The sequence below is a fragment of the Panthera pardus genome, unplaced genomic scaffold (assembly GCF_024362965.1).
Source record: "Panthera pardus isolate Hobbes unplaced genomic scaffold, ASM2436296v1 HiC_scaffold_7, whole genome shotgun sequence".
Lineage (NCBI taxonomy): Eukaryota > Metazoa > Chordata > Mammalia > Carnivora > Felidae > Panthera > Panthera pardus.
In genome coordinates, this window is record NW_026527002.1 from 61,749,962 (window position 1) to 61,777,386 (window position 27,425).

Sequence of the window (27,425 nt, forward strand, 5' to 3'; positions counted from 1 at the left end):
ACAGTATCTTCTTCCCAACCGTTATTTAATGGTTTTTCATGTAATTCTTTAATGTCTATGTTCCATTAAATATTTTAAGTGTCATGACAGCAGTAAAAAGATATGTCTTGTTCAATGCTGTGTCTTCAGCACCTGGCCCAGCATATAACAGGCACTCAATAAATATTTGTTGAATGATTGGAAGTATCTTTCAGCTTGAGTTGACTATATAGATTTGAAGCATCAGGCATTGTGATGTACTGGACAGCGAGGGGACTCTGGACTCTGTTTGAATTCGGCTTCTGTCTTTGACAGAAAGAGGGATAAATCCATTCAGTTCGCCAAGCTTCACTTCCTCAGCCCTGCAGGCATCATGGCACTAACCATACCTCTAAAGAAAATGTATGCACACGGTACTGCTTGAAAATGGCCTGCACTGTTCATCCCCATGCTACCAGTAACAATGCCCTGTGTATAAGCGTAGTTATTCTGTGTTTTGGGGGAAGAATCTCTCATTAAAGCCAGCTTCCCACCTTCCTCCTTTCAGAAATGCAAAGAGAAAATGGGGAATAGCCTCTCCGTATCTGAACTAGGTCACCTAACACAGCTGTTTTACAAGCATCTAGAAACCTGCATCAGCCACCACGTAGATGGCCTCAAACTGAGGGAAGACATACCAGTTCCCATTCTCAGGGTGAGGCACAGCTGTTTGGGGTCTTCCATTCGACTCTTGTTCAACTTTGTTTCTGACCTTTGTCCATATGTCAAAATAGCATGTGGCTATTAGGGTTTGCACTCCATTGTACAAATACACAATTTATTAACCACAGCTGCACATGGATACTGAGCTTTTTTCCAGTGTTTGGCTATTACTTGCCTTTTCTTGTGGACTTACTCTGACAACCAGAGGACAGGTTCTCTCTGTAGAGGTTTGAGATCTGGGGCCAACTGTAGTCTACAGGAGGTAGAAGGGCTCACTAACAGGAACAACGTGGAACATGCAGTCTGGGGAAGAAATGCACATGGCCCAACCACATGCACCTCCAGCAAAAGTGGGGATTTTTCTCTAACCCAATTGTCAACAATATGGCCATTCCACACAAAAAACAAAACAAAAGAAAACAAAACAAAACAAAACACCAGGAGAAACATCCTCGAACTAGATAGGATACTGCTCCAACTCATGTAAGTTCTACCCAACTCAGATCGACAGATATTAGTAGAGGTAGCCATGCTACGCAGAATACTGGGCAGGGTCAACTACACACCCAAGATGTGGAGGAATTGGTCTCGATGCAAGAGCCCCCAGATATGTAGGAAATGCTGAGTAAAGCAAAATTCTATCCCTGGGTCTACTCATAAAGCTGGCTCCTTTCCATGCTCCTCAGACTGCTGAATGACAAGACTTGTAAAGGCATATCAGCCAGCCCTCAAGGGAAGAGTGCCTGGGGATGCAGAGAAATCACCTAAGGCACCATTGAACAGTGAGCTATCAAATAGGCCCTAGCACGGAATAAGAAAAGTTCCACAACACAAATTATAAACATAATATAAACACAAGGGACTAAATGTAACACATAAAAGAGAAAAGCACACTTTAGAAAAGAATTGCCATAAGACAAAGACAAAAGTTTAAGAGTAACCACTTTGTATTCTCAAGGTAATTACTCAACACACCATGTTGCTATAAGAGAGGTAATGAGGCAACAAACAGAGATAAAAAAGGGATTTTATGAAAAGAATACAAGCAAGCAAATAATTCCATTGCAGAATTTAAAACTGCATGAAAAGCAGTAAAGGGGAGAATCGTCCCTGAATTAAATGGAATTAGATTAGTGAAATAGGACAGTGGCTCCCAAACCCAGATAAACTGGGGGGGGGGGGGCATACTTAAAATACACATTCCTAGGGTGAAATATAGGAGATTTTGAATCAGTGGGCCTTGGGTGTAGCTATGAAATCTATATTTACAAAAATTCCCTGAAGTGGATCCAAAAATTAATCTGGTTTGGAAACTGGTGAGTACAAACGTGAGACAATCACCCAGAGTTCAGAAGGAGAAAAAAAAAAACAAAAAACAAGTGGAACGATGAAAGAGGAATAGACGGGCTGGAATCACCGAAACAGAATCTGTAACAGGTGTATGATGGGAATAAAAGAGGAAGCAGTCTGAGCCAATGCAACAGAAACAATCTCAAAAATGTATATTGCAGGAAATTTCCTGGAAATGAAAAAAAATATCTCTAGTGTAAAAGGTTTTTACTGAGGACTCAGTGAAAACTGATAAACATTTAGATGCTTTCAATAGTAAGTCTAAAAAAAAAAATCTTCCCCAAATCCAGGAAAAAAAATATAACATAAAAGAAAAAGAAGTTAGTAGAGTTTGTCCACCTAGTTTCCAGGGAGAATGCTTAGGCTATGATTCCCAAATTCTATTATCTGCTTAAGCTGCTGTCAGTATGAAATGGAAGGCAACGAGAAGACATTTTCAGCTGAGAAACAGTTCTAGAACACTGATGTTCTCTATGGTAACTGAGATTAGGCAAGAGCACGGAAAATGGAATGCAGACATTGCTAAATAGCATCATTTCCATGAAGAATGTAAACACTGTCATTCTTGAAACAAGACGTCCAATTACACGAGGATCAACGATTTAGTTATTCCAGACCCTAGCTACTACAATCCAGGATATCAATCTCCCAGCAGAGCAACAAAAACTGGGTGGGAGGGGCGGCCAGCTGGAGGAAGGAACCTGCAGTCATCTTCCACTTATAAAAAGTGGTGAGTCAACAGACACTGTTTCATGCTTGACACTGATAATTTGAGAGACATAAGTTTAGAACATGGGTTTTAAGCATCACTCTTATTTAAAAATTCAATAGTAACTATCAGAGGAACTTAAAACAAGTACCATACCTTCCAAATTCCTGGAGTGGGATAGGGAAGGAAAAGTGAATCAAAGAAAAACTCCGATTGATTGTATAGTAAAACTAGCCCCCACTTAAAAAAAAAAAAAGAGAGAGAGAGAGAGAGAGAAGAGGAATAAAGGAAACAGCAACAAAAAAGTCCAATGTAAACTAAGACAACAGAAGAAATAACAAAATAATATTTTCATATATATGCATATGCATAATATATGCACACATGCATAAACACACACATATGCATATATGCATAAATACACATATGCATATACATTTCACAAATATACATATTTATGAAAGTCTGAGAGTATATGCACCAAAATGTTGATGGTCATTTCTGCATGGTGGGCTTAGAGTATCTTTTTTATTTTTGCTTAACTAAATTTAAAAAAATAAAAATTCTGGCAACGATTACATATTACGTATGTGATTGAAAATAAAACATAAACCTAAAATTCCTCTTCATTCATCTGAATGAACACTGATCACGAAGCCACTCATTAAAACTAGAAATGACCGGCATAGCGGCAATGGCTGAGATTGGCATTTGCTGTGATTATGCAACTTGTTTCACTAATTTGACTCATTTCCCCAAACAGGATGCACAGGTGGCGTTCATTTATTTAGTCACAACACTAATTACTCTTTACAATTGTGCTCTTCCCTGGTTTTCTCAGCATAACCATCGCAATGGTAGGAAAGTGCCCTTGAATGATTGCTTGTGCATGTGTATGCAGAAGGTGTGGGACCTTGGCTTATAGCCAAATGACTCTGGGTCCTCTGCCCTGTGGGGGCTTAGAGGTGACATTCCAGTCCCTTAGCACCATACACTTCTATCTACACTTCAGTCTCAGCCCCTGCCACAAACAGCAAACTCCAGCTATACTGAGCAAGTCACTTCTTGAATCTTGCTGCTATGCCTGGAATGCTCTGCCGTGTTAGGGGGGAGTTAGGGGCCCCCTCTAGGGTCCACAGCGTCCTCTGCTTATCTCCTTATTTTCTCCTGTGGTACAGTGACTGCTTATTCAACTGTTTTGCAAAGGAAATGTCTGTCTCTAAAGGAAAACCTGGGGTGCCTGCTGGTCAGGAATGTATGGTATTTGCCTTCCAGCATTAGCACCGAGTCTGAAAAGGAGGAAGTACTCAGTAGACAGTCACCCGGGGAGGGCTCCTCTCACAGCTGATTCACCTCAGCTCCCACCTCCTTCTTGCCTGGCTTACATCTCCTTTCTTGGTGGGAGAGATCAGAGGGTCCAAGACGCAGCATTTGTAGCAGCATGTTCCCTGAGCTTCTGAGCCCCTCCGAGCCACCCTCTCCTTGTGCACAGAGATGTTTCTGCAAGAAGTTGGCAAGAGCTAAATAGCAAGTTCCCTGTGCTCTGTGGCTCCAACCTCATTGAGAATCCCAGATAGCTCGTGCCTTCTCCTCATGTACCTCCTACGTGAAGCCCCACCACTCTCTGTTAAGCAGCTGATGCCAGGCTAGTTCAGTTTTCTGTATCATGATCATGAAACATGTCACTCCTGAAAGAGAAGGGATGTTCACAGATATCCATGGCTGAGGTCAAATATTCCCAAACTGAAGAATCACCTCACTTGTGCCTATTTTTTAGAATATGAACTCAGCAATCATTCTTTTGTTTTACAAATTTACAAATGAAGCTCAAAAAAGGTTGTCCTATTTTCAGGACAGGCCAGGAAAGTATTAAATAAGACTTGACTTATGGTAAATAAACCATTAGAGTCACTAGGAGCTCACGGGACTCTGAAGAACTGGGGTTTGTATATTTCATTCTCCTCCCACCTCCTAATCACTGGTCCTCTTGTCTCTACTACGTAACCTCTACTCCAATCACACTGTAGCAGGTGTCCAGATGGCCCAGCGCCATGACTCTTGTGCGTGTCCCATCCTTCCACACCTACTTCACAAACTAACAGTAATCTTTCAAGATGCTCAAGTGGCTCATCCGCCAAGCATTAATTACTTTACCCACAGTCAGAAATATAATCACAGTACGGGGCAGTACTCTGTCATTGTGTTACAATCTATTTATACGCCTCCATTCTGTATTTCTTCAACAGCTAGGTATTGAGCATGAAGCATGAGTCAATGAATTCAATAAAGACTTGGCCTGTGCCCTTCATCCCTATGACCCTAGACGTTAGCCCTGCACCTGGCATAGGTTATGCACACAGTATCTTGCCGGTTCATTCAAAAAGGGATGGGAAAAGTCCAGTCTCTCATATGACTATGCTTGTCATAGAGACATGGGTGCCTTTCTAAGATAAGTAGGGAAAATACCACAATTTCTTTCTTTTACTATCAGGAAGTTCTTTTCTAATCTGAATCACACCTCTCATAATTCAAGCCTCCTCTTGTTCCCCCTTGCTTTAAAATTACAAAATGTTGCTCTTCATCTCTCTTGATATTGTGAAAATTACTCTAAACTTTTCTCAGTCCCAACTTCCCAAAAATGTGGTGTTGAGAATCTCAATTACCATTATTCTTTTCATGAAGGCTACTTTTCAGGGCAAGAGCTCTTTTAAAAATATTTTCTCTTTGTGGGCACCTGGATAGCTCAGTCAGGGGAGTGTCTGACTTAAGCTTAGGTCTTGATCTCACAGTTCGTGAGTTTGAGCCCCACATTGGGCTCACCGCTGCCAGCACAGAGCCCGCTTTGGATCCTCTGTCCCTCTCTCTCTGCCCTTCCCCAGCTCATGCGCGCTCTGTCAAAAATAAAAAAAACATTAAAAATATTTTCTCCTTGGACTGCTGAAGGCCTTTGCATCATCCTGCAGTTGTGGGGCCAGAAGCTTCCCAGCCCTGGAGGGGGACACAGCCCTGGCGAGAGGAAGAGAAACCTCCCAGATCTGAGAAGAGTTCACAAGCCCCTGCCTCTCAAGTCCTTTCTTTATCCTGTAATATTCCTCCTGTGGCTCAACCAGGACATCTGTTGTTGCCTCACCCTTCTGAGTCCATGCTGTCTCCCTCTTCCATTTGTGCACATGACTCTGGGGTTCTCCACTATGACGTTTCCCCTTCTCTCCGAACAAGTGAGGGTCTTGGGACTGGTTTTCCAAGGAATTGTCTTCCCGTACTGTTTGAGGCTGGCTGCAAAGCTATGTTGTTCTAAGTACTAAATATAATATCAAATAATGCCTGGCAAGAGATTTTTAGGAATTACTATTTCACAACCTAGTAAACTGTTGAACCGGGTACCCCCAAAGCTCACGCATGAAGTCCTAGCCCCCAGCAAATCAGAATGTGATCTTATTTGGTGTTGTACATGCAGTTAGTTAAGATGAGGTCAAACTGGAGTAGTGTGCTCCCCAATAAGACTAGTGTCCTTATAAAGATGGGGACTTTGGGCAAAGACACACACACAGGAGAATGCCACATGAAGACTGGAGTTATGTAGCCATATAAGGAACTACCAGAAGCTGAGAGAGGGGCCCATAACAGACCCTTTCCTAGTGCCTTCAAATGGAGCACGGCCCCGTTGGCACCTTGATGATGTCATACTATCAGCCTCTGGAACTGAGAGGACACGTTTCTGTTGTTCTAAGCTGTCCAGTTGGTGGCACTTTATTATGGTGGCAACGAATACATGCTGATACACTAGCTGCTTTCTCACTCTGTCTTGCTCTCCAGAAGGTGGCAAGCCAACTTCCCTTTAACGTTTGTGCCGTCTTCCAGTTACGCCATGCTACCTGCTACCTTAGAGAATGATCAGACACTTGACATGGTCTCTCCACACTGAGCCAGAGGACACTAAGAACACAACAGGAGGGTATCCGGTTGGGTGAAAGAGGAATAGAAAAGGACCATGTTTTCTTTGTGTCAGGTGCTACATTATCTCTTTACTTCCAAAAACCACCTTGTGATGTAAGTAGACTGTTCTGTATTCCACGTTCCAAATAAGATTTATCAAGATCTGTCATCTGCTGACAATCACATAGCCAGACAGTGACAACACAGACATTTGAATCCAGTTCTGACTCTGAAGCTATTCTAGGATTTTTCTTCTGGGGAAGGTAATTAAGCATCAGGATAGGTTACCAAAGAAAGCTGGCTACTGTCATTTTCTTGAATGCTTAAAAACAGGTGCATTGTTCTTTATAGATACGTTGTACATGGTTCTACCTGAAGTCAGGGGCATGGACAAATAATCTTTTACAGTTCCTTTTAGGTCTGTGATTTTTATGATTATAGAACAGTCTTCATGAATTGAGGAAAAAAGAGGCTCATGCTTCAGGAATTTTATCTACGTAGTCCTCATTTAAAATGCTCGGCTCACTACATTAAGGGGACAAGACTATGCAACCGACTGGGTCCCTAGTAATTGCTGGCTTTGGGCCAGTAAGCCATGTCACTTGCCAGTTCTGCTTTTCCACATCAGCGAGTGTCTCTTCCAGGCCCTGGGTCCCCAGGTACTAAGTGTTTTCAGACCTCTTCAAGGCAGGGAGACCAAGCATGCTGTCTTGACATGCTTTCTTCAACCTTACTTCACCTTGCAGTCACCGCCTACAGGCTAGGCAATAAAACCTTTATTCACTTAATAACGTACCGCCTATCTACAGACAGGAATCTTGGGATGTGAGATTCTAGATTTAAACGTATGGAAATCACCAGGGGTAGTGGATCACACAGGAAACACTTGTAACAGCTGACAGCGATGCATAGCCGAGATACAGATCAAAGAAAGGTTGTGAAACTTGAAAGAATAAAGTCAAAAATTAGCAAGCAGGATCAGTTCTCAGGAAGATACCAAGTTCTCCTCTGAGAGTGGATCTGTTCAGGCAGAACTGGATAAAGCTGACGGTCAGCAGGACATCGTGTGCAAGCAAATTGCCATCTCCTATCGATGGTTTCTGCACTTACTATTTAATTTTAATACTTGGTTTGTTTTCATAATTTTACCTAATTCCTAAGACAGTGAGTTTATATTTACTCTTGATTCCAATGTTGAAATGGTGAAACAGCTACTTTTTAAAGAAAAAAAAAATGACCCTTGATAAAGATGATACTTTCTCCTTATATGGTTAAGATGTTGGCAGTTTTAAAAACTGTGAGAAACTGGAGGGAAATATGGTTTCTGTTGTTCTTTTACTTTTCCTCAGAAGATTTCTGCTTGAAGAAGCTCAGTCCAGCAGCAAATTAACTACTGGTTAAGTATTTCACCAGGTTCTACTTGATAAACAGAAAGTCATTTCCAGCTGCAGGGTTTGGCCTCCCTGGACTTGAATGTGACTCTACTGCTTGGAAATTGGTGAGACAGCCCTGCCATCACCCCCTGATGACTTCCTGACATCCTCATGGTTGCTGTTCAACATAAACAACAAGAAACCCTTCAAAACCCAAAAGCATTTTAATCAACACTCTGTGCAATGTTGATCATATCAACATTATATATATATAGATAGATATAGATACAGATATAGATATAGATATGTATGTATTTAACGTTTACTTATTTTTGAGAGAGAGAGACAGAGTGCAAGTGGAGGAGGGGGCAGAGAGAGAGAGAGAGGGAGACATAGAATCTGAAGCAGACTTCAGGCTCTGAGCTATCAGCACAGAGCTCCATGTGGGGCTAGAACTCAAAGACCATGAGATCATGACCTGAGCTGATGTCAGACTCTCAACCGACTGAGCCACCCAGGAGCCCAGGAGCCACCTATCTTTAAGATTAAACAAATGTTTTTGCTTCCTCTCTGTCTGGTTTTGCAAAGTCCTCAATTATAAAGAAAGGGGGAAAATGCAAAAGCTGACACTTTGCCCAACATAGCTGGGAAGGAAAAAAGAGAATTCCTTCAAGTCCATATGGGGCAGGCTGATTACAACCAAGGCCTTCCTCCATTTCCCTTAGCAAAACAAAACAAAACAAAACAAAACAAAACAAAACAAAACAAAACAAAACTTTGGTGTTTTCCCTGAATCTTTCAGCTCTGGCTGCAGCTTTGAGGAGTGGTGTTGATCCAACAGCCTCACTGTTTTTTTCTGTGGTCTGTGTAAGCAGAGCCTGATGGAGTGACACGTCAGTGATTCTGTTCTTGCCTCTCTGATGAGTCCCTGATGGTGCCTCTGAGTGATTGTGCCTTGCTTCCCGCAGCTCTGATGGGACCCAGCTCCCTCCTACCTAAACTCAGTATGGGGAGGCAGTCTCTTCAGGGGAGGTGGCTAGCAGCCCCCTGTCTCATTCTGGGCTCCTCCAAGAAATGTGTGTTGTTTTCTCTTCATTGAGGTATAATTGACCTATGGCATTATATTTGTTTCAGGTGTGCAAAGTAAAAATCTGATATTTGGATATTTGGCAGATGAGGACCAGAACAAGTCTAGTTGCCATCTGCCACCATACAAAGCTACATTTTTTTTTCATGTAGCTTACTGTTTCATCTGGGTATGGTGTGAACAGTGGCTAGACACAGATGAAGTAGTGTTTTTGAATAAAAGAATGTGCTACCCAGGAGGCATAACCAGTATTTAATTTGCTGCCTGGGTTCGATAGACTGTGAGCTCCTCAAGGGCAGGGACCGTGTCTCATTTGTCTTTGTATTCTGGGTGACTAATACACATCCATTTGTCCATTCATTTATTCAACAAGTATTTACTGAGAGCTGGAGGTACAAGACTTCAACAAAGAACTAGACATTTCTTTTGTCCCACAGGCTAGCATGCCATGGAATAAATATACTTTCTAATGTGTTACCAGATACACAAATACACACTCAAAATAAATAATACAAAAGCTGAGCTATCTTACTAAAAGACTCAACGAATGTCAAAGATGAATAGGACGTGTTTTTTTTTTTTTTTTAATGTTTATTTTGGAGAGAAAGAGTAGGAGGGAGAGAGAGGTAGAGAGAAAGGGAGACACAGTATCTGAAAGCAGGCTCCAGGCTTTGAGCTGTCAGCATAGAGCCTGATGGGGAGCGCAGGGCTCGAACTCACGAACTGCGAAATCATGAGCTGAGCCAAAGTCAGATGCTTAACCGACTGAGCCACCCAGGCACCCCAAGGACCTGCTTTTAAAGATAAGGAAGCCAACTGTCAGAAAAAGCTTACCAATCCTTGATCTTATACTCTTTTCACCTTGAGCAAGGTGGTTCATGAAAGATAAAGTACTTCAAGTAGAAATTTCCATTTTTTTCGGTATCCCTCCCGCCTTTACAACCTAATTTTGTCATATATATATTTATTTTTAATAGTTTAATTTCCAAGAGTTCACATAATTCAAGGGTCTCCAGACCATGGTTTAAATAAAGATTATGAATCCAAATTCTTACAGGAACCAGGATGTAAAATAATTTAAGCAACTGAAGCCAGGGGAAAGAATGGAGGTCAGAATAGAACAAAATGGAAACACAAGCTCTTGTTCACTTATCTACTCCAAATTTATGGCTTAAGGCAATTATTTTATTTTGCTTATGCTTTTGTGGGTCAGGAATTCATAAAGGGCTCAGCTTGGTGATTCATCTCTTACCCATGTGACAGCCCCTCATGGGGATGGAAGATCTACTTGCAAGGTGGCCTCCTCAATCGTGTGTCTGGCACTTTGATGCTCTTTGACCTTCTGTCTTTGTCCCTATGGCATTTCTTCTTCTAGGGCCTCTTCATGTGGCTTGGGCTTTCATAGCATATGGTCTCAGGACAGTTGCACTTGATATATGGTGGCTCATTTCCCTGAATCATTGTCTCAAGAGACAGGAAGGAGGGGCACCTGGGTGGCTCAGTTGGTTATGCACCTGACTTTTGATTTTGGTTCAGGTCATGATCTCGTGCTTCTTGAGATCGAACCCCATGTCAGGCTCCACGCTGACAGGGCGAGCCTGCTTAGGATTCTCTTTCTCCCTCGCTCTCTTCCCCTCCCCTGTTCCTGCTTGCTCTTTTAAATGAATGAATGAATGAAGGAAGGAATGAATACATACATACATACATACAAAAAAGAGACAGGAAGTAAATGCTGCCAGTTTCTGTAAGCCTGTGTCCAAAAACTTACATAGCATTACCTCTGCCATATTTTACTGGTCAGAGAAGTCTAAGCTTTCCCAGACTCAAAGGGAGGAAACCCAGACCACATATCTCAACAGGAAGAATGTTAAAGAATTTATAAACATCTCTAATGTGCCATAGTCTGTTTCAGAGAGTAGGTATCAAGATACCAGGTTGTCGCATTGTGAGACTATAGTCCAGCATGAGATATTATGAATATTTAAAAGAGATGATGGAAATTCAAATTTAAAAAGGTGCAATCTCCTGATTTTTAAATGCTGGCAAAAGATTCAGATTTTCTGAAAAGCTCTGTCAGGCATACACATTTGTGGACACTGCCCATGCCCACCAGCATGTCCCCTTTCTTTCACACAACAAACCAAATTCTTATAAAGGACACTTAAGAAAGTACTGATGTGCACTTGGAAATATTTTGCCTACAACTGAAAATGAAGATCTTAAAAGCTTTTTACCATCTTTGACAATAGATTTTTATTGAAAACACACCACTTGGTAAATGAGGGATCTTTCTACATGACTATCATGACCCACAAGGGAATACTGAATGTCTGCTATCTGAGAATTCCCTTCTCCCATTTCTTTCTTAGCCAAATCACAGTTTGATGAAAAGTATAGTGACTTTCATCTCTTGAATTTGAAAACTGAAAATACACGATAGAGGTATTGACTTTAGTGCCCCAAAGGAAAGAAAACCAAAGAGAAGCACAGAAACCAAGAAGTCACTGATACAAACAATATAAATTCCACATTAGTACTTAAACTTTAGTGACCAAAGCACCTCTGGCTGAGAAGAACCAGGTAATGTCCCAAGACTCAGCATTTTGAGTCAATGCTTGAGATGACTCTGATGGAAGTGGCCCATGAACCACGTTGCTGGTACTCAATTAGAGGGATAAGTTTTGAGGGAGAGCAAAACGGTGCACAGCTACAGTATGAACTGTGCCTCATTAAAAAAAAAAAATGTTTATTTCAGAGAGAGAGAGAGCGCACACGTGTGCAAACAGAGAAGGTGCCAAGAGAGAGAATCCCAAGCAGGCTGCACGATGTTGGCATAGAGCTCAATGCAGGGCTTGATCCTATGAACCATGAGATCATGAGCTGAGCTGAAATCAAGAACCAGACAACTAACCAACTGAGCCACCCAGGCATGCTGAATTGTGCCTCATTTTAGGAGTTGGTGGTAGCTGTGGTAATAACAGAGCCAAGAGAAGAAAGTATATCATGGTCCCCATTTCCCTGGCTCAGTGTCAAAATCATGTTAGAAGCAGGAGACAGGGTTTCTAGCCCTGATTTTGCATTAGCTAGCTAACTGCAGAAAGTCATTTTCCCTCTCATGGCCTCAGCTTCCTCTTCTGTAAGATGAGGAGGGCTAGCCTGGGTTTCAACAGTGGCAAGTACAACTGCCCATACTCTGTGTCCGAGGGTCACCCTGTTGTGGCAAGAGGTCATGGAGAAGACATGACCGCTAGTTGACCTGCAAACCAGACTTGGGGAATCAAGGGCTCTGCGCCCCTCCTCTGTCGTGGAATGTGTGTTCTGCCCGCTGTTTCCACAGTGGGAGCTGTTCCAAGGACCTTAACAGAGTAAAGTGTTGTTGAGACCATCTGGATGAATATGTGACTGAGCCCCATTAGGGCTTCTCTGTAAACTTTAAGAATCTGGCGGGTGGGTGTGGAGATCTACTTGTCCTGCAGTTGCCCAACACAAGCCTTGTATATAAGTTCTCTTGCTTATTAATGCTGCTACCTACTGATCTGGACTGAACTGCTTCCTTCATTGGTCTCTCCTTGCCCTCTGTGCATAAGGGCCAGTTTGCAAACCAGCACCTTTCCACCAAGAGCACCATGTTTTCTGCTATGCCCTGGCCTGGCCTTCCAGTTCTTTTTCCTGGCCACTTTCCAACAGGGTAGAATTAACACATGGGGTGATACCCCATGGTGTAGCTGTGGTGAAGGATCTCTGTCGTTTCTCCTGCTTGTATGGCATATTATAGTTTTGGAGGGAAAGTCAGTTGAAAAGAAGCCATGAAAGGTAGTTTTGAAGGTGGGAAAACAGTTTTAGGGCAGGAGCTATCCAGAAACAGAAACATGTGATTTGAGAAGGGTGGGAATGGCAAACAACTTGCCAGCCAGTCTCAGACGTACCTTGGTTCTCTCGATGATGGAGGTCTTGGTATAGTTGCCTCTAGAAAATCCCAGCAACAATATCCCAGGACAGTCCGTAGGAGGAGCAGGGTTGGGATCAGGGTGAGCAAAATCGTGGGTCTGCACATAATGAAGCTGGGAGTGAGTGCCTCCTTACATTTGGTACCAGGCACCTTGCTGGCCTCGACCTGGTCCCAGGCCTGGGGAGAGGTACTACTCCAGTGGAGTTGCGAGCTTGCTGTGAAGCTGTCTTCTCTGCCACAGACCCACTGAGCAGAGTGGGAATGGGTTGTGTAGAAGGTGAGATCCAGATGGATCAGGCCTGATCAGGCCAGGAATTCCATGGACGTGATTTCCCGAAGGACATCTGACGTGAAGGGCACTGGCTTCAGATTTGTGCTAGGTTAGCTGTGCAACTCTGTCAGGTTACTTAACCTCTTTAAGTCTCCATTTCCCAATTTGTAAAATGCAAACAAGAACCCCTTCTTGGCGGAGATGCTGTCAGGACAGAATATGCGTCTGTGGCACTTGGCACACAGTATTCAGTTATTACATGGAAATTAATTTTCTTTTCTTTGTTCTCTTTTCTTCCCTTCTCTCTTTCTCCCTCTCCCTCTGCCTTGAGTGTCAGGAAATGAAGCAAGTTACGGACAGCAAAATTCATGCCAAAAATGGTCGTAGAAATCCACATCCTCATGCAGAGGAAGCCTGGCAGGTTTTTACATGCATTGTTGACTTTCTGACTCATAATTGCTTTCTCTTTTAAATCCACCCATTCTGCTCAGGTTAGACCTCGTGCAGGAAGGTTGGCAGTACAATGCCAGGATCTGGCCCATTAGGAAAAATCTCCCAGTGCTGCTCTGAGGCCAAAGTTCTAGGTACAAAAAATTATAAACCTGTGTCACAGGCTTGCCTAATAAGAATTATAGCTACCATTCACTTAAGGGATTAGTATGTGGTTGGCCCAGGGCTAGGCACTTATAAACATTATTTAAGTCAGCCCTTACAGTACTATAAGAAGTAGATATGACTATTGCTAGTTTGCAGATGAGGAAACAGAGGCTAATATGGCTCATGAAGTGTAGAAATGAATAGAAATCAGCTCTTTTCCTGATTAACCATTATTTACGATTGAACATTCATTACTCTGAAAATGCAAGAAAACACAAGAGGAACCCATTGTTCCCAGAGAGTTTTGAGGTGCAGAGAATAATCAGGACCAGCATATGAAAAAGAACAGTATGGCATGGTATGGGCTCAACCACATGGTGAGCTCTTTGAGGGTGGGGGCTTTGTTTCATTCTCTCTTTTTATTCCCCTATTTTCTAGGGCGATGGATAGCCCTTATTAGGAGCTCAATCACCATGTGTTAGATGTCTAAGCAAATAAAAGGATAAATGTTAAGGTGTGTGCCACAGGCCCAGATATTGGTGGGGGTTCAAGGTCCAGGGAGGTCCACAGGGGTCCAAGGGAGAAGGCCAGCTTCATGGAAAGCAGATTGGAACCTGAGATGGGATTCAGACAGGTTGAAAAGGGCAGAGAAGACAGAAGAAACACATCAATCACGACATGCTGTAGCATAAGCACGGGGTGTTGAGACAGTGAGGAGAGCAAAGTGCTTAGAAAATTGTGAACTAGTCAGCTTGGTAAAGGGCCAGTCTAGTAAGAGTTGGCAGGGTCTTGGTGTAAGACTGGCCATTATCTGGAAACAGGTCAACAAGGTCAAAGGAAACACAGGGTAGGCTGGTCTAGACACAGAAGGTAGGGAAGTCAGCTGAAGCAGGCTGGATTGCAGGAAGCACGGTTCCCCACCCATGGTAGAGGATATGCAAATATAACTTTTGGCAGCTGTGAAAAGCATAAGAGGAGGACAAGTCAGCCATGAAGAATGCGGAGGAGGAGGAGTACCGGGAAAGGTCTTGGAGGAACGCATTCTGAGGCTGATCACCCCCTCTATTTGGGTTTCATGCACCATAGCAGCCTACCTGCTCTCAGGAGACCCTTGGTGCATCTGTTTATGCTGTAAAATGAACTCAGGGAAATCATATTTACTAAGGGGTGAGTTATGATCCATAGGGCTCAAAAAGCCATAAAGTCCTTTTAAGTAGGGTTGTCTAGATATATATAGAAATCTCCTCTACACATATATAATTTTATATAATTTAATACATTTTCACATAAATGGAAATATAATTTCATATAAATTTATATAAGTAGTTTTATCCTGGGCTAAAGAGCTAAGTCTAAAAATGGAAGAATGTAACAGATGGCTCTATCTTGAGGCTACTGGTTGCATCCTTACCCTTCCCAGCCGATTGTTCCAAAAGAATAATAAAATTGTAACAGTTCTGCTCTGTCAGTATATATTTAATCTATGTGTCTCAGCCAGGAAGAAAATTGTTACTTGGTGATGGCCTCCACGTGGGCCTTAGGAACCCTAAGAGTTTTTACCAAGAAGCCCAGAGTGGTTGTGTGGGGCGATCTCTACCTCTGAAATGTGGGACTGAACAGCTCATCACTGCACATACTGTGTGCTGTAGAACCCCAGTGCCCATGGGATGTTAAAAAAACACTGTGAGGAATAGGATTTTCTTGTTGGGAAAATGTTCCCTAAAAACATCCCCAGGGTTGGTGATTTGCTAGGGGAACCAACAGGACTCAGCAAATAGTCATACTCACAGCCGACATTTATTACAGCAGAAGCATACAGAGCAAGATCAACAAAGAGAAAGGCACACAGGGTGAAGTCTGGAAGGAAGCAGGCACGGGCTTCCAAGAGTCCCTCCCGGGGGAGTCACACACGATGCATTTAATTCCTCCAGCAACGAGTGGTGAGAATGTTGTGTGAAATGCTATCTACCAGGGAAGCTCATTAGAGACTCACTGGCCAGGATTTTTATTGGAGGCTGTTCACATGGCATCCTCTGCCTAGCATGTACCCAAACTCCGAACTCCCAGAAGGAAAACACGTGTTCAGGATAAATGACACTGTCCATACAGACAATTTAAGTACATGGGCCATCTGATCAGGGAGAGCTGGGAACCCTCCTGAAAATCAAGTTTCAGGACACCAGAAAGGGCCAATCTTGCAAGTAGGACCTTCTAACAAAAGAATCGCAGGCCCCCTACCTTAACTTTTTCCTATGGAGGGTCTAGTAAGTTAAGAGAATTCTATATGCCATGGCTACCTTTTGAAAATAAATAATGCACATTAGCATACTAAAGGATCTGAAAGGTATTGTGGTATGAAAGACTTTTTTCTGAAACCAACATTTCTCAAACCTTTTTGATCACTTTTTTTTTTTTTTAAAGATATCTTATGGGATGCCTGGGTGGCTCAGTTGGTTAAGTGTCTGACTTCGGCTCAGGTCATGATCTCACAGTTCGTGAGTTCGAGTCCTGCGTCAGGCTCTGTGCTGACAATTCAGAGCCTGGAGCCTGCTTTGGATTCTGTGTCTCCCTCTCTCTGCCCCTCCCCCATTCACACTCTGTCTCCTTCTCTCTCTCTCAAAAATAAATATCCAAAGGATACTAGCATCCTACAGAATACAGTTTGAGAAATCCTGGCCTAAATGTATAGACTTGCATCACTTCTATGGCCTCAGCTTTCACCCTTTATTAAACATGCAAATAACAAGAGCTGGCACAAAAATTCTTCTTACTGTGTGTTAGGAGCTTTTTATGTAATAACTCATTTGACCAAACGAGGTTGGACGAGGTAGCTCTAAGCACAGAGAAGCAGCACAGCGGGGGTTAAGGATGGAAACCCTGAATTAGACTGGAGCACTAGTTTCTTGGCTTCACCAGTTACCAGCTGTATGACCACTTTCTTAACCTTGGTGTGCCTCCATTTCCTCAACTGCAAAGTGAGAGCAGCCTTCACATACAGGAAGAACTCCACATGTGCTTATTGAGCTTTCTTTTAAATAAATGAAAGTTTGAGAAGTTTTGATCCCGTAGCTCTAGGCCATGAATCATGGCAGGCGTAGCAACAGACTCATGTGGCTTCAGAGGTGATGGGATGGGATGGGATGGGATGGGATGGGATGGGATGGGATGGGATGGGATGGGATGGTGAGGGTGGCCTGAGGGAATCAGAGCGGTAGCAGGTGGAGCTTGCTCCAGGACCCAGGAAGGCTCGACACCAACACCATTCAAAACCAGGGCCACTCTAGGGAGTAAATGAAGACTGTCACAGGTCAAGAGGCACTATGAATTTCCTGGGAGTCTGGGACTGAGGCCAGCAACAGAAGTGATATGCTTTTGACTAAATAGAGCAAGACTCTAGACAAACTTTGACTAAACCTGGCAATTTTATCCACATGCTTGAAGAAAGGCACCTCGCAAGAAAATCCCTTCTGATTCAAGCCTCATACAGATCTACATGGTAGAAAGAAAGAATAGGGAAAGATGCCAAACTGAAAAATGACAAAATGCCACCAGGAAAAAGCCAATTTTTAATATGCCTTAACACTGTTTCTTTATCCCTTCTCAGGCTATCTTCAGTTAAGCAATGTTCCATGTAACTGAATAATCCTTCATGGAGATATATAAAGAGTCAGCAGTGTCACCCTGTAAAACGAAGGACTGTGATATATTTTATTAGTGTGCAGGTACAGGTGGGTGTAAAAAGTGGCGGGGTGGGGGGTGGGGGAAGACCTCTCAGTGTGCTTGGGTGTGCTAAAGGAATTTGAATGAAGAATTTCTAAAGGGCTAGGTGAAGAAATTCATCTGATATCCCCTTGAGACCATCCTGGGCTAGTCATGTACAAAATTGTTCTCAGAGATGATTCCTTGTGGCCATTTTCCTGGGACTCACCTCTTTTATAAAGTCAGGATCTGGAATATTCCATATACTCTCATAGTGCCATGCCTCTCCCAAACTAACAACGACCTGGGTGCTTGGCGGATAGCATATGCTCAATTAAATGTGGGTTGAATATACAAAGGCCTTTGTTCACAGATCTTTCCACTTTAAATGTCCAACATTTGCCTCCCTACCTGGCAACATCTGATACGTCAAAGCGTGTTTCCTCTGTAAATCCTGCCTGATTCCTTCAGGCAGGGCTCTGTGGACAGTAGTCCTGGCTACCATTATGGGAGCACTTTGTTCCTGTCACTGCTCCAGGACCTTTGCGTGTATCAACTCTTGTACTCCACATAATACCCACAAAGTAGGACTTTTTATAGGACTACACCTTCACTTTTACAGGTGCAGGACAACGAAGCTCAGAGAACAAAAGAACTTGCCCAAGGATCCATAGCTCGGAAGGGGCAGATGCCTTCTGTCAAGATGTCTCAATCATAGTATTTACCACATCATATGTGGCTTATCATGGCCTAATCATTCATTGCTTCACACCAGTGCCAGCCGGGGAGCTATCCGTGATGGGGCACAGGTGTCCCTCACACAATTCCTCAAATAATCAATACAACAGATTGAATAACCCATGACAACACGACTCGGACATCAAAAAGTAAAACCAAGGATTCTGTAGTCAGACAGATCTGGCTTGAGCTCCAGCCTCTCCAAACCCTAGCCTTGTGACCTTGACCAAGTTATTTTAGTCTTTCAGGGTATCGGTTTTCTCTTTATAAAACAGAAATTACAAAACCTGCTTCATGGCATTTGCTTTAAGAATTAAACAAATTAAAGAACATGAAGTGCATACTCAAGTGTCGAGCACAAACTTTATCTGATACTCATGCTCGTTTAAAGGTTCGTTTGATAACCATGCTATGATCAGCCTGAGGCTTACTGGGTGTTCTACAATCGTCTATTAGATAAACAAATTTGGGAATCCAATACAGTAAGACACACACAGAACAGCTAACTGTATTTTGGTTGCCTTAAAATGGATCCTTTTTTTTTTTCTCTTTCCAGAATTCAAGCTTCATAAAACACGCGTGGGCTGCTGTCTAGACACAGCATAGTAGATTCTTAAATGTGGTACCAAAGCGGCCATCTTCACTACGGCAAAGCTGCCTGCCTCCTATGGGCTACTTTTACTCTTCTGGTGTCATTACTAGTTCTGATCCTTACTTCAGTTCCTTTGATCATATCCCATCATCTCCCTGACATCTCTCTGTAACAATATCTTAAGTTGAAAACACAAAACTGTTCTTTCTTGTTATGTAGAAAAGAGGTCTTCAAGATTCATTTTTTCCATACCTCCATCTTTATGAGCTATATGCTCCTTCTTCTAAATATTAATGCAAAAATAGGTTAATGTAGTAAATTTATATTTCTGTCATTAGGTACAATGAAGGCATTGAGGGCATGATAACTATGGATCAACACCTTTCAGGGTGGCTGACTGCCTCGTAATGGTCACAGGGGATGTCTCTGGGCAGCATTACCTCCCGCTGCTGGTTGTTGTTGATTGCATCAAAGCTGGGACAATCAGAGTTCCTGTCTCGGGATTATGGACTTGAGATGAGGAGATGTAGAAAGTAATTGGGAACAGAGAGAGGAGAAATTGAGAGAGCACTCGAGAACATTCTGAGTGCTCCAGTCACAGTCCATAAACTCGAAAGGGGTCAAGACTTGAATCAAAGAGATATTGTATATAAAGAATAAAGCGGACAGAAAAGGAGAAACCACAGAAAGAGGGCAGTCTGTTGTCTGGATTCTTGCTGGCTCTCACAGTTCTACTCCTCCCTGAGGTCTTGCTACCTCTGCTCAGAAGTCCTATCAAAGACTCCCATATGGGTTGTATGAATACCTCACCAAGAGGCGCCTGGGTGGCTCAGTCAGTTAAGCATCTGACTCTTGATTTTGGCTCAGGTCATGATCTCATGGTTTGTGAGATCAAGCCCCGTGTCGGATTGTGTGTTGATGGCACAGAGTCTGCTTGATATTCTCTCTCTCCCCCTCTCTCTGTCCCTCCCCTGCTCTCTCTCTCTCTCTCTGTCTCTCACACACACACACACACACACACACATTCTCTCAAAATAAATGAAAAAACAGTAAAAAAAAAAATGAATACCCCATCGAGCCCCATATGTTTGGCTAAAGCACCTTCAGATTTCCATTCCTTACAACCACAAGAATCTTAACTTAGCCATCACAAAACTATGATTACAATTAAGGTTATCAACAACGATCCTTACAAGCATTTAACACTGTGCACATTTACTAACTGATTATTATTAATATCCGCTACAAGCAAGTGCTAGAATAATGCTGCTGAAGCAGCCATCCACGAACTAATAATTGGGTAGCAGCTGGAGGTTAAAAAGCAAGCCATGGAGAGGGAGCGGATTTACTGAAATGATAACCAGCATAAGTCATCACATCACTGGCAACGATTCTGCTTACAAGAGTCCATCAAGGATGGGTGACTGTAGATCAGTAAGACAGTGGAGGGAAATGTTTTTCTATCAGGAAAGAATAAAACGATGAAACAGATGGATTGCTGTTTTTAAGATGAAGATTACAAGAGCACAAAAAACTGGCTATGCTTAGGTGGTTCAGAAAAAAACATGGCTACCACCACCACGGATCCTAAGAAATATGCTTCTATCTTACATATGTCAATAAAGCATTACTCAACTGTCAATTTAATAATGGAAGTGCCACCAAAGATTCATATTTAACAAACCCAAATGTAATAGATAATGAGGAAAGGTGGCTGGTAGGGATCTGAATTAACTAACCATGTTTGAGAAAATGATTGAGGCAATAAAAAGATCAATAGGAAATCAGGCCATTCTCTAGGACCTAAAAGTTTCTTAGTGGAATATTTAAAAGAGCATTTTACTGGTTCATCCCATTTTTAATGCACTTGGAGATGTGCAGGTGCCCATCAATCCTGCAGAAATGGGTATACAATGAAACTTAAGCTGACTGAATAATAAGGAACTTAGTCACATACCTCTCTCTACTGAGTATATAGCCCTGCATATCTACCCTGCAGATATATCAAGAACAACAGAAGCATTGTTCCAGACTAGAAATATACCATAATTATGTTGCTTTAGAAAATCTTGAAAGCCCAGGAGAGTACAAAGAAGAAAATAAAAAACATCCTTAAACCACCATCCAGAGATACCACTGTTAAAATTCTGGTGCATTTCTTTCCAGTATTCTTTTTTTTTTTCCTGTGAGTGTGAATACTATGCACTAATATTTTACTGTATATACACTATTTAAAAACAACATTTGGATCTTCCTGTTTCTACTGTTTTCATATTCTTTTCACTGAATAGCTAGTGAAGGGGCCCCTGAGTGGCTCAGTGGGTTAAGCATCTGTTGATTTCAGCTCAGGTCATGATCTCATGGTTTGTGGCATTGAGCCCCATGTCGGGCTCTGTGTTGACACAGAGCCCGCTTGAGACTCTCTCTCTCCCTCTCTCTCTGCCCCTCCCCTGCTCACACACGCTCTCTCTCAATAAAGAAAATAAATAAATAATCACACGAAGATTTTTTCTTGCCATTGCATAGAATTTCAGTGCTGCACACCACTTTCAATCGTATGATTTTGTCATAATTTAACCACCATATTAGCTATTTATATGGTTTCCATTTTACTATTAGCTATTGACCAAATGTTTATGTTTTCCCAAATCTCATCTGCCTAAGCCCTAATTTCCAATACGATGATGATGGGGGGAGGGCACCTTGTGGGAGGTATTTAGGTTATAAGGCTGGAGCCCTCAGGAAAAAAATTAGCACACTTGTGAGATGAGACACAAGAGATCTTGTTTCTCTCTCTTTACCATGTGAGGACACAGCAAAGAGGTAATCATCTATAAAGTTCCCCACCAGAAACCAAATCAGCTGGCACTTTGATCTTGGCCCTCCCAGCCCAGAACTATGAGAAATAAATTTATTTTGTTTAAGCTACCCAGTCTATGGTATTTTTGTTGTAACAACTCAAACTAAGACATTATTCTTTCAATATCAAGAAAAGAGCTGTTTATTCACACTTCCTTTCCCTGCTTCTTCCCCATAATCCATTCTTGCTTTTTCTGTCCATCTCTGCCATGGGAGGCTGACCCCCTGAGGAGTGCGTTACCTGTGACCCTCTGCCTTCTGATCTCTGGTTGTGTTTAGCTAGTTAGAGGCACCAGTGGGAAGCAGTAGACAGGAGGTTTGACCGTTCTCTCCTTCCCTCCCTGTGTGGAACCGGCGCTTGTGGTAATGGCTGCACCTCTCACAAGGTTCTCTGGTCAGCTGACCCCTCTTCCATGGCTCCAGCTCTCTGTACCCTTCAGCAGAAGCTGTTGTTAGTCGCTAGGTGACTCAACCCCAGTAGGTTCCTTTAACCTCTGCTATGTCAGTGCTTCCTTAAATTACCTTTAGATTGCCATCTCACCAGTATGGACAGCTTCAATGAACAACTTGTACATGACATGGTATAACCCTGTGGAGATCACTTATTTATAAAAAGTGTAACAAAGTCAATATCATGTAACCCATTCCAAATAATGGGAGGCTTACCACAGGTAAAATACTTACACGAAACTTAATAAAATAGAAGAATGGTCTAGATTCTAGAAACTTCTTCCTTGATTTTCAGAAAGTCTCTCAGTGAATTTCCTTCAATTCTCTTCTCTGTGTAATGTTCGCAAACCACATGCTTTCCCCCTTCCTGCAGCCTTTGCTCACGCTGTTACCCTAGATGGAGCATCCTTCACTTTCCCCTTTATTCTAAGCTCCACCTGAAGCCCTATTTCCTTCCTGAATTTTTGGAGCCCACACCCACCCTTCCTCACAATTGCTGGATCTGTGGTACTCAACATGGTAGCTGGGAGCCACATATGGCTACTTCAATTTAGGTCAATTAAAGTTAAGTTATAAATTCAGTTTCTTAGTCATACTAGCCACAGTTCAAGTACTCAATAGCCACATGTGGCTGGTGGCTATTGTACTCAACAGCACAGGTCTAGAGCATTTCCATTTCAGGAAGTTCTATTGGACAGGGCTATTCTAGAGCACTTAATTATGTAGGATTCCAAAGAGCATTATATCACAAATACCCTTGTACTGTTCTTTCGTTGTAGGGTCAAGAATACTAGGGAATAACAAGGAAGAGCCTGTCTTCTTCATTCTCAGTCCTAGCAGTGCTGGCACAGTAAGTACAGCTGCTGACTTGGGTAATGACCATGACGATTTTCTCAGAACACTAAAACGCAAAGAACTATTAATGATTGAAGCAATGGTATAACAAGGGTATCATGGGACAACCTGCCGGTAGTGGTAGGTAGGGATTCTTCTAATCCCACAAAAACAGAGGCATCCTATACAATGTCCTCCTTATGTACTCACAAAGAACCCATCTATAATATTAGCAATGAGTCTTCAATAAGATAAATAGTCTGATTAAATGAAGTCATCAAAAGAACTCAAGTGCATAGCTATATATAGAAGCTTCCATACCATCCTCTAGACTTGTTCACAGACAATGAAAAACTATCTTAAGATACTGGTACACTTTTGAGTGTGATTCTGGTTGACAAACTGGCCTCTGTCAAAAGCAATTTAATGGAAGTGATAAAGCTATATATTCTACACAATGGCCTCTCTCATCTCTCTGCCTTGGGATGATTGCAGAATTTTAGCAAAAATTCAGTGTTTGACTTAATGGAATAGGCTTATGAAATACATATTTCAGCCTTATGCTAATCTCTGGCAAGAATGTCTTCTTAGATATGGATCCACTTCCTATCTTTTATTCAGATCTGTGCTAATAATCACTTGGCAAAAATCTCTTCTAATCCGCATAGCAACCCTGTGACCGAGGTATCTTTGTTCTGATTTTACAGCACAGAAAACTTGCTTTCAGAAAGGATATGTCATTTGCCTAAAGTTAAATAGATAGCGAGGGACAGAGCTGGGATAACAACTCAGATTTTTCGACTATAAATGTTGTGCTTTGAGTCACTCTGTGACAGTTCACCAGGGCATCGACAGAGGTGATGCTGTGGTTGGAGGGCATGGCAGGGTGGCACCGTTTTGTGATCGCTCTCCTCAGCACAGCTTCTTGTCCCTCCCAAGGTCTCTTCTGATGTTCATTTGAACAAAACACCTGAAGACACTCAGGAGATGCACAAAAGCTGACAGGCGGCTCAGTGAAGGAAGCACACCCAGGGCACTTGGAGTTTGCCCCTCGTGCTCTCTTATTTGACGTACAACAAAACCTGTTGTGAGTAAAAGGCAGGAACTCTTGGTGGTCAAGCCAATGCACCACCCGCATGGCATCCTTGGCACATATTTGGACGACTCCTCAATTTTACTGTTCGGTGCACATCCCACATGAGACCTTCGTACTCGATATCTAACTGCTTTCTTCAATGTTTCAAAGGACCTCAAATATAACGTGTTACACACTGACCTCTTCATTCCTATCAAGACTCTGCCTCCCACTCCCCCATCCAGGTTCCTCCCGAGCACAGGCTGGCCCAGTCTGTAGCAGCTCAGACCAGGAATCCTGACTCACCCTCGGTTCTCCCTCTCCTGGCCACATCCAACCCATCCCACACCCTGCGAATCCTACCAGCAGACAGACCTGTCCCCTTTCAGCTCAGGGGCCACCACCCAGTTCTGGTGATCACCTGTCCTCACCTGGATTTCTGCAAGAGTCCCTGGCGGGACTCCCTGGTTCCAGCTCTGCTGTCATCTGACCCATTCTTCTAGTCAGCTGCCATTTTTTTTAAATGTAACTATGATCTCATCACTTCTGTGCTTAAAATCCTTTAATGGCCTCTCACTGCACTTCTTGAGATGCTAATTCCAAATCCTTAAGGTGGCTCCAAGGCCCTATGGATCTGTCCCTTGCTGTGTCCAGGCTACAGAACTCTCTTCAGAGCTCTGCGATCCTACTTGTGGTCTTTGTTCAGTTCTTAGGTAATGCTAAACTCTTCTGTGCCTCAGAGCTTAGCATATGCTTTTCCGTCTGCCTGCTTGCTCTTCCTCTGCTTTCACCTAGGCACCCTCACTTCTCCATCTTGTTACCACTCAAATGTCACTGTTATCCCATGGTCCAACTTAGAGCCTCTCCTTGCATTTTATATTTTTCCTTCACTGCCCTTAACACAATTTTGCACATATCTCCTTTCCTGTGGCTAGAACTCTAGAAAAGGGTATGCTAGCTGAACAATTCTGTAGGGGCAGTGCAGTACAGACCCTCCAGTTAGCTCCCTGACATTAGATAATGGTGACTGTTCTTCCCAGTCTCATGCAATACATACACAGAGTTACAGCAACAAACCCAGCTGGTGTCTCAGACCATGGGCTTTGGAGAAAGCTGGGGCTCAAATCCTCACTCCATCACTTCTCAGACTGGGTGACCTGGTTCAAAAGTCACTTCGATCTTCTGTGCATCAGTTTTTTTGGTCTGCTGAATAGGGACCCCAACAGCTCCCAAAACGACAATGCAGAGTGCCTGGGACAGTGTTGATGAGCAGACAGCACACGCTAAATGACAGCGATTACCTCTGTTGTGGCTGTTCACCTTGGCCTCATATGGGACTAAGTACCCTGGGTTTCAGAACCAATTCTGATAAGACTTGGATAAAAGTCTAAGTTTTGGGAATAATCACAGGACTGAAGACTCCTTGAAGGCAGGAGCTATCTGGGGCTTAGCAGGTATCTATAATGTAATAAAAGCTCAATAAATGCTTATCCAAATACTCCATAAACTGCCCTGATAGGGTCTGGGGGGGGCTCCAATCCTACCTTTAGAGATGCCCATCACCTTATCCTCTCCACTGGGGCAGTGTTGGGAAGGGGGGGGCGTTTCAGCCAGAGTCAACATGCTCAACATCCATATCAAGGGACCAGGATATCAATTCTTTTTCAACCTTTTCTTTCTAAGCCCAGGGCTTGAATCGGATAGGTTCCCTGGAGTCTAAGTAATAATTATTTCAATTATCTTTACTGTCACAGCACTTAGAAGCTACCAGGAGCTATTTTAAGGATGAGGAAACTCAAGTACTGGCAGTTCCTAACCCCAGTGCCGGATTAACCCAGGGGACCAATTGACTCCCAGTACAACTGTTTCTCACTGCAGAAACTGCCAAGCCATCATAATTTTAGCTCATATTATGACGCAGAGAAGAAAACAAAAGGATGATTTATTTGAAAATTAAAATTGTGCCTATTTTATGGACTCTGTAAGCTGTTGGAAACTCAATTTTCGAGCCCTTTGAACTCAGCGTTGCCTCCAGATTATTTAAGGCAACCAGACAGCCACCACCACTACCACCAAAACAGAGGAGTTAAAAGTCTGCTTGAATCACAGGACGGACAATGGCAGTGCATGTGAGGGACCCAGTGTTGTAGCACAAGACCTGAGCTACTCTTCGCACCCACAGGGATTTTGCCGCAGCGTGGGTGATTAAGGACTTCACATCTGTGGCTGTGCGCCCACCAGAAAGTCTAAATCAAAGTTTCCTCGTGTCAGGTGCGTATCGGCACCCATTTCCACCCTTTCAATAAAGCAGAGAATTGCTTCCACTGCCCTTGTTTTTTTCCTGAAGAGAATTCAAGATAACACTTACAGCTCTCAGTCTGTGTTCTGGAAAAGAGGGTAGAAGGCCTTAGCACCAGTGTGCCAGCCTTCTGGAAATGGAACATAATTTGCTCATGCCAAAAAGATTTTGGTGAGGCTTTGGCAGCTAGCCTATTTGTGTCAAGGATTACACTGCTTATCACTGAGTCCCAATACCTAGCCTGATGTGCAGTACATACTCAAAAGTTGATGAATGGGTGAATAAGTATGTTTATTCCATTTCAACGGGTGCTTTTACAGTGTTAGATACATAGACCATACTCAGTAAGAAATCCTTTAAAAAATATGAAGGGAAAGATTAGGTAGCATTTAAATGTTGCACCCGCCAATTAGCATTTTGGAAAGGCAAATAAAGACACACAAATGGTTCAAATATGACCCTGGTACTTTCTTAAAGTCTGAAGGGATTGTGGTAGTGGGTATCCCTCACTTCTCTGCTCTAGCATACATAGGTGCATGTGTCTAAACCGACACCCTCAAATACATATCCCGATGTGCACCTAGATAACGTCTACACAGGAAAACAACCGTTCACACATTTGTTAGTCACGGCTTTGTTTACGCAGTGCTTCTACAGGGAGGAAGGAGTAAACACTCGTGAGCCTTTTAAACTGCTGAAAGAGACATTTTTCAGTGCATTGCGTGAACAAATGTGATGAGTCCAAGTCCCTACTAAGAAATTCAAGCCTGGAGAACTGGATAAATAAATATAAATGAATTCATTTGACTGAGTGACATTTTCATTTAATTAAAGCAGAAAATCAGTTCCAAAACGAATGATTATCCCAGACAAAGAAGCAGAAACTGGTCCTTAATTAATAAATTTCTAATAGTTCTTCTGTGGAC

At 42.7% G+C, this 27,425-nt stretch overlaps 1 protein-coding gene and 1 long non-coding RNA gene across 6 annotated transcripts in view; one reads left to right on the forward strand and one right to left on the reverse strand.

The window, feature by feature from the left end:
- Positions 1-27,425, reverse strand: part of SAMD12 (sterile alpha motif domain containing 12) — a 382,200-nt gene that overhangs the window by 120,524 nt on the left and 234,251 nt on the right. The window lies entirely within an intron of this gene.
- LOC109273231 (uncharacterized) lies at positions 23,059-26,524 on the forward strand. Its single transcript, XR_002082932.2, has 2 exons — positions 23,059-23,141; positions 25,955-26,524. It is a non-coding gene; the product is annotated as an uncharacterized LOC109273231 (long non-coding RNA).